This window comes from Camellia sinensis, chromosome 10, assembly GCF_055761805.1.
Source record: "Camellia sinensis isolate YWXY chromosome 10, ASM5576180v1, whole genome shotgun sequence".
In the NCBI taxonomy this organism is placed as follows: Eukaryota; Viridiplantae; Streptophyta; class Magnoliopsida; order Ericales; family Theaceae; genus Camellia; species Camellia sinensis.
In genome coordinates this window covers 111,126,281-111,141,506 of record NC_138970.1, presented here as the reverse complement: position 1 = coordinate 111,141,506, position 15,226 = coordinate 111,126,281, and positions in this window count along the sequence as shown.

Genomic DNA, 15,226 nt, shown 5'->3' with positions numbered 1-15,226 from the left:
CTGAATAATTTACTAAGAAATTACTTTTAATTTACCAAGAATTTATTTAGAATTTATTGAGTAATTTATTCATAATTTACTGATTAATTCAAAAAAAAATTTCTTGTAATTTTTTGAGAATTTACTCAGAACTTTCTGATAAATTACTAAGAATTTGCTAAATAATTTACAGAGAATTTTGCGTGTAATTTACTAGGAAATTTCCTGAGTAATTTAGTGAGAATTTACTAAGTAATTTACTAAGAATTTATTGAGTAATTAACTAAGAATTTACCAATAATTTACTAAGTAATTTGAGAATTTATCGAGTAATTTACTGACATTTTACTGAGAATTTACTAAGAAATTTACTGATAAATCACTGAATAATTCACTCATTAATCTACTTGTAATTTACTTAGAATTTAAGGAGTAATTTGTTGAGAATTTACTCAGTAATTTGCTTAGGATTTATGAAATAATTTACTAAGAATTTGCTGATAATTTATTGTGTTATTTTCTTGGAATTTACAGAGTAATTTTCTAATAATTTACTGAGAATTGACCAAGAATTTTTTGAGAATTTACCGATAATTAACTATGTAATTTAAAGAGAATTTATTGAGAATTTACCGAGTAATTTACTGGGAATTTACTTAGTAATTTACAGATAAATTTAGTGAGTAATTCACCAAATAATTTACTTGGAATTTACTCAGTAATTTATTGAGAATTTACTCAGTAAATTAGTAGGAATTTATTGAGAATTTACTGAGAATCTGTTGAGTACTTTTCTAGGAACTTGCCAATCATTTACAGAGGAATTTATTGAGAATTTACCGAGTTATTTACCATGAATGTACTATGATTTCACTGATAATTTACTGAGCAATTTGTTGAGTAATTTATTGAGAATTTACTGTGAATTTAATGAGTAATTTACTCATAATTTATTGAAAATTTTCTTAGAATTTATTGAAAGTTTTAAGAGTAATTTACTTTGAATTTATTGAGTAATTCACCGAGAATTTACCGATAATTAACTGAGTAATTTACTGAGAATTTATTGAAAATTTAACGAATAATTTATTGAGAATTTACAACCAATTTACTCAGAATTTAAAGATAATCTACAAAGTAACTTATAGAGAATTTACTAAAAATTTAACGAGTAATTTATTGAGAATTTACTACTAATTTATTGAGAATTTATGTAGTAATTTGCTAAATAATTTACTAAGAAATTACTTTTAATTTGCCAAGAATTTATTTAGAATTTATTGAGTAATTTACTTAGTAATTTACTTGTAATTTACTGATTAATTCAAAAAAAAATTTCTTGTAATTTTTTGAGAATTTACTCAGAACTTTCTGTTAAATTACTAAGAATTTGTTGAATAATTTACAGAGAATTTTGCGTGTAATTTACTGAGAAATTACCTGAGTAATTTAGTGAGAATTTACTAAGTAATTTACTAAGAATTTATTGAGTAATTAACTAAGAATTTGCCAATAATTTACTGAGTAATTTACAGAGAATTTATCGAGTAATTTACTGACATTTTACTGAGAATTTACTAAGTAATTTACTGATAAATCACTGAATAATTCACTCATTAATCTACTTGTAATTTACTTAGAATTTAAGGAGTAATTTGTTGAGAATTTACTCAGTAATTTGCTTAGGATTTATGAAATAATTTACTAAGAATTTGCTGATAATTTATTGTGTTATTTTCTTGGAATTTACAGAGTAATTTTCTAATAATTTACGGAGAATTGACCAAGAATTTTTTGAGAATTTACCGATAATTAACTATGTAATTTAAAGAGAATTTATTGAGAATTTACCGAGTAATTTACTGAAAATTTACTTAGTAATTTACAGATAAATTTAGTGAGTAATTCACCGAATAATTTACTTGGAATTTACTCAGTAATTTATTGAGAATTTACTCAGTAAATTAGTAAGAATTTATTGAGAATTTACTGAGAATCTGTTGAGTACTTTTCTAGGAACTTGCCAATCATTTACAGAGGAATTTATTGGGAATTTACCGAGTTATTTACCATGAATGAACTATGATTTCACTGATAATTTACTGAGCAATTTGTTGAGTAATTTATTGAGAATTTACTGTGAATTTAATGAGTAATTTACTCATAATTTATTGAGAATTTTCTTAGAATTTATTGAAAGTTTTAAGAGTAATTTACTTTGAATTTATTGAGTAATTCACCGAGAATTTGCCGATAATTAACTGAGTAATTTACTGAGAATTTATTGAAAATTTAACGAATAATTTATTGAGAATTTACAACCAATTTACTCAGAATTTAAAGATAATTTACAAAGTAACTTATAGAGAATTTACTGAAAATTTAACGAGTAATTTATTGAGAATTTACTACTAATTTATTGAGAATTTATGTAGTAATTTGCTGAATAATTTACTAAGAAATTACTTTTAATTTGCCAAGAATTTATTTAGAATTTATTGAGTAATTTACTGATTAATTCAAAAAAAAAAATTCTTGTAATTTTTTGAGAATTTACTCTGAACTTTCTGTTAAATTACTAAGAATTTGCTGAATAATTTACAGAGAATTTTGCGTGTAATTTACTGACAAATTACCTGAGTAATTTAGTGAGAATTTACTAAGTAATTTACTAAGAATTTATTGAGTAATTAACTAAGAATTTGCCAATAATTTACTTAGTAATTTACAGAGAATTTATCGAGTAATTTACTGACATTTTACTGAGAATTTACTAAGTAATTTACTGATAAATCATTGAATAATTCACTCATTAATCTACTTGTAATTTACTTAGAATTTAAGGAGTAATTTGTTGAGAATTTACTCAGTAATTTGCTTAGAATTTATGAAATAATTTACTAAGAATTTACAGATAATTTATTGAGAATTGACCAAGAATTTTTTGAGAATTTACCAATAATTAATTAAGTAGTTTGCAGAGAATTTATTGAAAATTTACCGAGTAATTTACTGGGAATTTTCTTAGTAATTTACAGATAAATTTAGTGAGTAATTCACCGAATAATTTACTAGGAATTTACTTAGTAATTTATTGAGAATTTACTCAATAAATTACTAAGAGTTTATTGAGAATTTACTGAGAATCTGTTGAGTACTTTTCTAGGAACTTACCAACCATTTACGGAGCAATTTACTGAGAATTTATCTAGTTATTTACCATAAATGTACTATGATTTCACTGATAATTTACTGAGCGGGTTGTTTAGTAATTTACTGAGAATTTACTGTGAATTTAATGAGTAATTTACTTATAATTTTTTGAGAATTTTCTTAGAATTTATTGAAAGTTTTAAGAGTAATTTACTTTGAATTTATTGAGTAATTCACCGAGAATTGTCCGATAATTAACTGAGTAATTTACAAAGAATTTGTTGAAAATTTAACGAATAATTTATTGAGAATTTACAACCAATTTACTGAGAATTTAAAGATAATTTACAAAGTAATTTACAGAGAATTTACTGAAAATTTAACGATTAATTTATTGAGAATTTACTACTAATTTATTGAGAATTTATGGAGTAATTTGCTGAATAATTTACTAAGAAATTACTTTTAATTTACCAAGAATTTATTTAGAATTTATTGAGTAATTTACTTAGTAATTTACTGATTAATTCAAAAAAAAATTTCTTGTAATTTTTTGAGAATTTACTCAGAACTTTATGTTAAATTACTAAGAATTTGTTGAATAATTTACAGAGAATTTTGCGTGTAATTTACTGAGAAATTACATGAGTAATTTAGTGAGAATTTACTAAGTAATTTACTGAGAATTTATTGAGTAATTAACTAAGAATTTGCCAATAATTTACTGAGTAATTTACAGAGAATTTATCGAGTAATTTACTGACATTTTACTGAGAATTTACTAAGTAATTTACTGGTAAATCACTGAATAATTCACTCATTAATCTACTTGTAATTTACTTAGAATTTAAAGAGTAATTTGTTGAGAATTTACTTAGTAATTTGCTTAGAATTTATGAAATAATTTACTAAGAATTTGCAGATAATTTACTGTGTTATTTTCTTGGAATTTACAAAGTAATTTTCTAATAATTTACTGAGAATTGACCAAGAATTTTTTGAGAATTTACCGATAATTAATTGAGTAGTTTATAGAGAATTTATTGAAAATTTACCGAGTAATTTATTGGGAATTTTCTTAGTAATTTAGAGATAAATTTAGTGAGTAATTCACCGAATAATTTACTAGGAATTTACTTAGTAATTTATTGAGAATTTACTCAGTAAATTACTAAGAGTTTATTGAGAATTTACTGAGAATCTGTTGAGTACTTTTCTAGGAACTTACCAATCATTTACGGAGCAATTTACTGAGAATTTATCGAGTTATTTACCATGAATGTACTATGATTTCACTGATAATTTACTGAGCGGTTTGTTTAGTAATTTATTGAGAATTTACTGTGAATTTAATGAGTAATTTACTTATAATTTTTTGAGAATTTTCTTAGAATTTATTGAAAGTTTTAAGAGTAATTTACTTTGAATTTATTGAGTAATTCATCGAGAATTGTCCGATAATTAACTGAGTAATTTACAAAGAATTTGTTGAAAATTTAACGAATAATTTATTGAGAATTTACAACCAATTTACTGAGAATTTAAAGATAATTTACAAAGTAATTTACAGAGAATTTACTAAAAATTTAACGAGTAATTTATTGAGAATTTACTACTAATTTATTGAGAATTTATGGAGTAATTTGCTGAATAATTTACTAAGAAATTAATTTTAATTTACCAAGAATTTATTTAGAATTTATTGAGTAATTTACTTAGTAATTTACTGATTAAATCACACAAAAATTTCTTGTAATTTTTCGAGAATTTACTTAGAACTTTCTGATAAATTACTACGAATTTGCTGAATAATTTACAGAGAATTTTGCATGTAATTTACTGAGAAATTTCCTGAGTAATTTAGTGAGAATTTACTAAGTAATTTACTGAGAATTTATTGAGTAATTAACTAAGAATTTACCAATAATTTACTGAGTAATTTACAGAGAATTTATCGAGTAATTTACTGACATTTTACTGAGAATTTACTAAGTACTTTACAGATAAATCACTGAATAATTCACTCATTAATCTACTTGTAATTTACTTAGAATTTAAGGAATAATTTGTTTAGAATTTACTCAGTAATTTGCTTTGAATTTATTAAATAATTTACTAAGAATTTGCTGATATTTTACTGTGTTATTTTCTTGGAATTTACCGAGTAATTTTCTAATAATTTATTGAGAATTGACCAAGAATTTTTTGAGAATTTACCGATAATTAACTAAGTAATTTACAGAGAATTTATTGAGAATTTACCGAGTAATTTACTGGGAACTTTCTTAGTAATTTACAGATAAATTTAGTGAGTAATTCAGCGAATAATTTACTAGGAATTTACTTAGTAATTTATTGAGAATTTACTCAGTAAATTACTAAGAGTTTATTAAGAATTTACAGAGAATCTGTTGAGTACTTTTCTAGGAACTTACCAATCATTTACGGAGCAATTTACTGAGAATTTACTGTGTAATTTGCCATGAATGTACTATGATTTTACTGATAATTTAATGAGCAATTTGTTGAGTAATTTATTGAGAATTTATTGTGAATTTATTGAGTAATTTACTCATAATTTTTTGAGAATTTTCTTAGAATTTATTGAAAGTTTTAAGAGTAATTTACTTTGAATTTATTGAGTAATTCACCGAGAATTTGCCGATAATTAACTGAGTAATTTACAGAGATTTTGTTGAGAATTTAACGAATAATTTATTGAGAATTTACAACCAATTTACTGAGAATTTAAAGATAATTTAGAAAGTGATTTATAGAGGATTTACTGAAAATTTAGCGAGTAATTTATTGAGAATTTACTAGTAATTTATTGAGAATTTATGGACTAATTTGCTGAATAATTTACTAAGAAATTACTTTGAATTTACCAAGAATTTACTTAGTAATTTACTCATAATTTACTATTAATTCACAAAAAAATTTCTTGTAATTTTTTGAGAATTTACTCAGAACTTTCTGATAAATTACTAAGAATTTGCTGAATAGTTTACAGAGAATTTGGCGTGTAATTTACTGAGAAATTTCCTGAGTAATTTAGTGAGAATTTACTAAGTAATTTACTAAAAATTTATTGAGTAATTAACTAAGAATTTTCCAATAATTTACTGAGTAATTTATAGAGAATTTATCGAGTAATTTATTGACATTTTACTCAGAATTTACTAAGTAATTTACAGATAAATCACTGAATAATTCACTCATTAATCTACTTGTAATTTACTTAGAATTCAAGGAGTAATTTGTTGAGAATTTACTCAGTAATTTGCTTAGAATTTATTAAATAATTTACAAAGAATTTGCAGATAATTTACTGCGTTATTTTCTTGGAATTTACAGAGTAATTTTCTAATAATTTACTAAGTAATTTAGCAAGAATTTACTAAGTAATTAACCAAGAATTGTTTGAGAATTTACTAATTAATGCTCGAATAATTTACTGAGTAATTTACAGAGAATTTACAAAGTAATTTACGAAATTTTTTTTGATAATTTTATGAGTAATTTACTATGAATTTACTGAGTAATTTACCAAGAATTTATACAGAATTTATTGAGTTATTTACTCAGAATTTACTGAGTAATTTACTCAGAATTTATTGAAAATTTTAGGAGTAATTTATTTAGAATTTATTAAATAATTTACAGAGAATTTACCGATAATTTACAAAGTAATTTATAAAGAATTTACTGAAAATTTAACGAGTAATTTATTGAGAATTTATGGAGTAATTTCCTGAATAATTTACTAAGAAATTACTTTGAATTTAGCAAGAATTTATATAGAATTTTTTGAGAATTTATTGCATAATTTACTCATAATTTACTGATTAATTCACAAAAAAATTTTGTGTAATTTTTTGAAAATTTACTCAGAATTTTTAGATAAATTACTAAGAATTTGTTGAATAATTTTTTGAGAATTTTTGTGTAATTTACTGAAAAATTTCCTGAGTAATTTAGTGAGAATTTACTAAGTAATTTACTGATAATTTATTGAGTAATTAACTAAGAATTTACCAATAATTTACTGAGTAATTTACAGAGAATTTATCGAGTAATTTACTGACATTTTACTGAGAATTTACTAAGTCATTTACTGATAAATCACTGAATAATTCACTCATGAATCTACTTGTAATTTACTGAGAATTTAAGGAGTAATTTGTTGAGAATTTACTCAGTAATTTCCTTAGAATTTATTAAATAATTTACTGCGTTATTTTCTTGGAATTTACAGAGTAATTTTCTAATAATTTACTGAGTGATTTACCAAGAATTTACTAAGTAATTGACCAAGAATCGTTTGAGAATTTACCGATAATTAACTGAGTAATTTACAGAGAATTTTACTGAGAATTTACCGAATAATTTACTAGGAATTTGCTTAGTAATTTATTGAGAATTTGCTCAGTAAATTACTAAGAGTTTATTGAGAATTTACTGAGAATCTGTTGAGTACTTTTCTAGGAACTTACCAATCATTTACAAAGCAATTTACTGAGAATTTACCGAGTTATTTACCATGAACGTAATATGATTTTACTGATAATTTACTGAGCAATTTGTTGAGTAATTTACTCATAATTTATTGAGAATTTTCTTAGAATTTATTGAAAGTTTTCAGAGCATTTTACTTTGAATTTATTGAGTAATTCACCAAGATTTTGCCGATAATTAACTGAGTAATTTACAGAGTAATTTATTAAAAAATTTCTGTGAATTTACTGAGTAATTTACCCAGAATTTATACAAATTTTTTTGTGAATTAACAAACTAATTTACTCATAATTTACTAAGTAATTCACAAAAAAAAAAATTCTAACAATTTTCTAAGAATTTATACAAAAGTTTCTAATAATTTACTAAGAATTTACTGAATAATTTTCTGTGAATTTTGTGTGTAATTTATTGAGAATTTTACTGAGTAATTTAGTGAGAATTTATTGAGTAATTTACTAAGAATCTAACGATAATTTACAGAGTAATTTACAAATAATTTACTCAGTAATTTATTGAGAATTTACTGCGAATTGACTAAGAAATTTACTGATAAATTACAAAGTTCTTCACTTCACAATTTAGTTGGAAATTACTAAGTCATTTATCGAGAATTTACTGAGTAAATTACTAAGAATTTATTGATAATTTACTAAGTAATTTACTCAGAATTTAGAGCATAATTTACTAAGAATTTACAGATAATTTACTGAGAATTTATAAAGTAATTTACTGAGAATTTATAGGAAATTTACTAATTAATGTTCGAATAATTTACTGAGTAATTTACAGAGAATTTACAAAGTAATTTACGAAATTTTTTTTGATAATTTTATGAGTAATTTACTATGAATTTACTGAGTAATTTACCAAGAATTTATACAGAATTATTGAGTTATTTACTCAGAATTTACTGAGTAATTTACTCAGAATTTATTGAAAATTTTAGGAGTAATTTATTTAGAATTTATTAAATAATTTACTGAGAATTTGCCGATAATTTACAAAGTAATTTATAAAGAATTTACTGAAAATTTAACGAGTAATTTATTGAGAATTTATGGAGTAATTTGCTGAATAATTTACTAAGAAATTACTTTGAATTTAGCAAGAATTTATATAGAATTTTCTGAGAATTTATTGCGTAATTTACCCATAATTTACTGATTAATTCACAAAAAAATTTCGTGTAATTTTTTGAAAATTTACTCAGAATTTTCAGATAAATTACTAAGAATTGGCTGAATAATTTTTTGAGAATTTTTTTGTAATTTACTGAAAAATTTCCTGAGTAATTTAGTGAGAATTTACTAAGTAATTTACTGATAATTTATTGAGTAATTAACTAAGAATTTACCAATAATTTACGGAGTAATTTATAGAGAATTTATCGAGTAATTTACTGACATTTTACTGAGAATTTACTAAGTAATTTACTGATAAATCACTGAATAATTCACTCATGAATCTACTTGTAATTTACTGAGAATTTAAGGAGTAATTTGTTGAGAATTTACTCAGTAATTTGCTTAGAATTTATTAAATAATTTACAAAGAATTTACAGATAATTTACTGCGTTATTTTCTTGGAATTTACAGAGTAATTTTCTAATAATTTACTGAGTAATTTACAAAGAATTTACTAAGTAATTGACCAAGAATTGTTTGAGAATTTACCGATAACTAACTGAGTAATTTACAGAGAATTTTATTGAGCATTTACCGACTAGTTTACTGAGAATTTACTCAGTAATTTACAGATAAATTTAGTGAGTAATTCACCGAATAATTTTCTAGGAATTTACTTAGTAATTTATTGAGAATTTACTCAGTAAATTACTAAGAGTTTATTGAGAATTTACTGAGAATCTGTTGAGTACTTTTCTAGGAACTTACCAATCATTTACGGAGCAATTTACTGAGAATTTACCGAGTTATTTACCATGAACGTACTATGATTTTATTGATAATATACTGAGCAATTTGTTGAGTAATTTACATATAATTTATTGAGAATTTTCTTAGAATTTATTGAAAGTTTTCAGAGCAATTTACTTTGAATTTATTGAGTAATTCACCGAGAATTTGCCGATAATTAACTGAGTAATTTACAGAGTAATTTATTAAAAATTTTCTGTGAATTTACTGAGTAATTTACCCAGAATTTATACAAAATTTTCTGAGAATTAACTGACTAATTTACTGATAATTTACTGAGTAATTGACAAAAAAAAAAAAATTCTAACGATTTTCTAAGAATTTACACAAAAGTTTCTAATAATTTACTAAGAATTTACTGAATAATTTTCTGCGAATTTTGCGTGTAATTTATTGAGAATTTTACTGAGTAATTTAGTGAGAATTTACTGAGTAATTTACTAAGAATCTAACGATAATTTACAGAGTAATTTACAAATAATTTACTCAGTAATTTATTGAGAATGTACTGCGAATTGACTAAGAAATTTACTGATAAATTACAAAGTTCTTCACTTCGCAATTTAGTTGGAAATTACTAAGGCATTTATCGAGAATTTACTGAGTAAGTTACTAAGAATTTATTGATAATTGACTAGGTAATTTACTTAGAATTTAGTGCATAATTTACTAAGAATTTATAGATAATTTACTGAGAATTTATAAAGTAATTTACTGAGAATTTATAGGAAATTTACTAATTAATGTTCGAATAATTTACTGAGTAATTTACAGAGAATTTACAAAGTAATTTACGAAATTTTTTTTGATAATTTTATGAGTAATTTACTATGAATTTACTGAGTAATTTACCAAGAATTTATACAGAATTATTGAGTTATTTACTCAGAATTTACTGAGTAATTTACTCAGAATTTATTGAAAATTTTAGGAGTAATTTATTTAGAATTTATTAAATAATTTACTGAGAATTTGCCGATAATTTACAAAGTAATTTATAAAGAATTTACTGAAAATTTAACGAGTAATTTATTGAGAATTTATGGAGTAATTTGCTGAATAATTTACTAAGAAATTACTTTGAATTTAGCAAGAATTTATATAGAATTTTCTGAGAATTTATTGCGTAATTTACCCATAATTTACTGATTAATTCACAAAAAAATTTCGTGTAATTTTTTGAAAATTTACTCAGAATTTTCAGATAAATTACTAAGAATTGGCTGAATAATTTTTTGAGAATTTTTTTGTAATTTACTGAAAAATTTCCTGAGTAATTTAGTGAGAATTTACTAAGTAATTTACTGATAATTTATTGAGTAATTAACTAAGAATTTACCAATAATTTACGGAGTAATTTATAGAGAATTTATCGAGTAATTTACTGACATTTTACTGAGAATTTACTAAGTAATTTACTGATAAATCACTGAATAATTCACTCATGAATCTACTTGTAATTTACTGAGAATTTAAGGAGTAATTTGTTGAGAATTTACTCAGTAATTTGCTTAGAATTTATTAAATAATTTACAAAGAATTTACAGATAATTTACTGCGTTATTTTCTTGGAATTTACAGAGTAATTTTCTAATAATTTACTGAGTAATTTACAAAGAATTTACTAAGTAATTGACCAAGAATTGTTTGAGAATTTACCGATAACTAACTGAGTAATTTACAGAGAATTTTATTGAGCATTTACCGACTAGTTTACTGAGAATTTACTCAGTAATTTACAGATAAATTTAGTGAGTAATTCACCGAATAATTTTCTAGGAATTTACTTAGTAATTTATTGAGAATTTACTCAGTAAATTACTAAGAGTTTATTGAGAATTTACTGAGAATCTGTTGAGTACTTTTCTAGGAACTTACCAATCATTTACGGAGCAATTTACTGAGAATTTACCGAGTTATTTACCATGAACGTACTATGATTTTATTGATAATTTACTAAGCAATTTGTTGAGTAATTTACTCATAATTTATTGAGAATTGTCTTAGAATTTATTGAAAGTTTTCAAAGAAATTTACTTTGAATTTATTGAGTAATTCACCGAGAATTTGCCGATAATTAACTGAGTAATTTACAGAGTAATTTATTAAAAAATTTCTGTGAATTTACTGAGTAATTTACCGAGAATTTATACAACATTTTCTGAGAATTAACTAACTAATTTACTTATAATTTACTGAGTAATTCACAAAAAAAAATTTCTAACGATTTTCTAAGAATTTACACAAAATTTTCTAATAATTTACTAAGAATTTACTGAATAATTTTCTGCGAATTTTGCGTGTAATTTATTGAGAATTTTACTGAGTAATTTAGTGAGAATTTACTGAGTAATTTACTAAGAATCTAACGATAATTTACAGAGTAATTTACAAAGAATTTACTCAATAATTTATTGAGAATTTACTGCGAATTGACTAAGAAATTTACTGATAAATTACAAAGTTCTTGTCATGACCCGAACCCGCCCCTATGGGTTAAGGACATAACCGGCCAGCAATCTTGAGATTACCTACGGCCTCATATTCTAGAGACATAACTTGTCAGAGTAAAGGGGCCAAACGGAAGCAAAAATTTAAAACTTTGTCCATAGAGCCGTGCTTATATGCACATCAAACAGACCATATTCAGTTACGTTAATAACCCACCTCAAACATTACAGTTTCACAAAATTCATTACAGACAGGATCATTCAAAACGAGTCAACCTGTGACAGGCTATTTACAGATATACACCAGGCCCTTGCCAACAAGACAAAACATAAGTACATAGCAAAAAGGCAAGGTAGGTCTCAAGAGTGAGACGCAAGGCTGACTTCCCCAAAACTCGGATTTCTCCTAGCAGACTTCACTGGGGCTGGGTTTGGACTTCCCTTGGCTCACCTACAAACACATGAATGAGCGTGAGCGATAGCCCAGTGAATAATATCAAACATGACAGTTACATGACAATATGTAAAACAACATGTTCCAAACGGCCTTGGGCCCAATTCACATTTCTACTTAACATATACATATACACACTTATACCAAATTTAGATTAAGTGACTGTAGTTCCAACATACTGGCCTTCGGCCCATTCAGGTTTCCATTCTTGCTAGAACGGCCTTCGGCCCATTCATTTCTGTCAAAACGGCCTTCGGCCCATCCATGTATGTCAAAACGGCCTTTAGCCCATTCATTTCTGTCAAAGTGGCCTTTAGCCCATTCATTTCTGTCAAAACGGCCTTCGGCCTACTCATTCATGTCAAAACGGCCTTCGGCCCACTCACATGTGTCAAAACGACCTTTGGTCCATTCATTTACATCAGGACGACCTTTGGTCCATTCATTTATATCAGGACGACCTTTGGTCCATTCATTCACATCGAAACGACCTTCGGTCCATTCATTTATATCGAAACGACCTTTGGTCCATTCATTCACATCAAAACGACCTTCGGTCCATTTATTCCTGTTAGACTTTTGTCCACAATCCCAATTAACAACTCATAAAGTTTATAAGGGAATAACAATTGGACATTGACAAGCTTTCGAATATTGATATTACTCACAGTGATCGGCTTGTTGATTTGCCCTGGAGCTTGACCCTACACGTTTCATGAACACAAAAGGGTCATTAACAGTTCAATCCGTTCTTTAATTCACATATTCCTCTTTAGACTTTATTATCATCTCATTAACTCGTTTACAATGCTCAATGCATGCCTAAGAGTGCTTACAAGTGAGAGAGAACGGAAAACGAAACACAGAATGCGTGAACAAAATTCCAGAAAACAGGGTCCCCGCTCGAGCGTCAACTTACCCGCTCGAGCGGACCCTTAAGGCCTGCCAAAGTACTGGTTGCATGAAAAATGCGCTCGAGCGTGGAATAGAGCGCTCGAGCTGAAGGCCCGTCCACAAAACTCCACGCTCGAGCGTGAGGTATCCCGCTCAAGCGGACATCCAACTCTGCAAAAGTGCTGGGGGCACGATTTTCCCGCTCGAGCGTCAATTACTCCGCTCGAGCGGACATCAAAATTCTGGGTTCCCCAGATTTTGTTCTTGAGCTTCAAATCGACTTTTCCAGCTACATTACTTGCATGCAATGGCTCAAATCACACATTTACACATGCTAACATGCTACTAATACAAAATTACAACATCAGGAAGCTCAATTTCATGATTTATCTACATGCATGCCCCAAAATATCTCAAACCCATCATCAATATGCTCAAATTCAACATTCAAGATTTATACTCCCATGATTTGTGCATGCATGTGGGAGATGCTCATCATTCTCAACTTAGAAGATACAAATGGTGATCAAAACATGAGTTTCAACCAAAACTCTACATGAATCATGTGTTTCAAGCTCAAACATGCAAATTCAAAGAAATTTCTTATATGCATGAGTTCTAAGACTTCAAACTCAACAAAAATCAGCTTATTACATGCTCTTGATCACAACAACCCTTGAACTTACAAGATCACAATTTCAAACTTATGAATTCAAGACCAAATGCTTACCTAGAGGCTCAATCTTCCAAACTGTAGTAATTTCTTGAGTTTAATCCTCCAATTCTTCACAAATTTGAGCCAAACACCAAACTCTCCTCTTTTCCCTCCCTCTAGCCGACTCCCCTCTCCATTTCTTGCGTTTAAGTCAGCCAAGAGGAATAACAAAGAGGGATTTGAGTGTATAGAGCCTCACTAAGTCACAATATAATAATATAGAGTAATTGGGCACTCATTTTACCAACTTAATCAACTTAATTTGGTCCAAATCAATTTTTCAATTAAACTTCATCGTAGGCTCTAAAAATTATGCCAATCACAATGGCGTAATCAATTTCGGGTTCTGTGGCCGATAAGGCCCTCAATTTAATTTCCAAAGCAGGTTATTCAAACAGATATTCCTACGATGAACAGATACGAATTCAAAATCACATAATGGCACACAAAATCATGCTAAACACATAACCATAAACAGATTTATGACCAATTTAGCATACTACAGAACAGGGGTATCACAGTTCTTCACTTCGCAATTTAGTTGGAAATTACTAAGTCATTTATCGAGAATTTACTAAGTAAGTTACTACGAATTTATTGATAATTTACTAAGTAATTTACTCAGAATTTAGTGCATAATTTACTAAGAATTTACAGATAATTTACTGAGAATTTATAAAGTAATTTACTGAGAATTTATAGGAAATTTACTAATTAATGTTCGAATAATTTACTGAGTAATTTACAGAGAATTTACAAAGTAATTTACGAATTTTTTTTTGATAATTTTATGAGTAATTTACTATGAATTTACTGAGTAATTTACTAAGAATTTATACAGAATTTATTGAGTTATTTACTCAGAATTTATTGAGTTATTTACTCAGAATTTACTGAGTAATTTACTCAGAATTTATTGAAAATTTTAGGAGTAATTTATTTAGAATTTATTAAATAATTTACTAAGAATTTACCGATAATTTACAAAGTAATTTATAAAGAATTTACTGAAAATTTAACGAGTAATTTATTGAGAATTTATGGAGTAATTTGCTGAATAATTTACTAAGAAATTACTTTGAATTTACCAAGAATTTATATAGAATTTTTTGAGGATTTATTGCG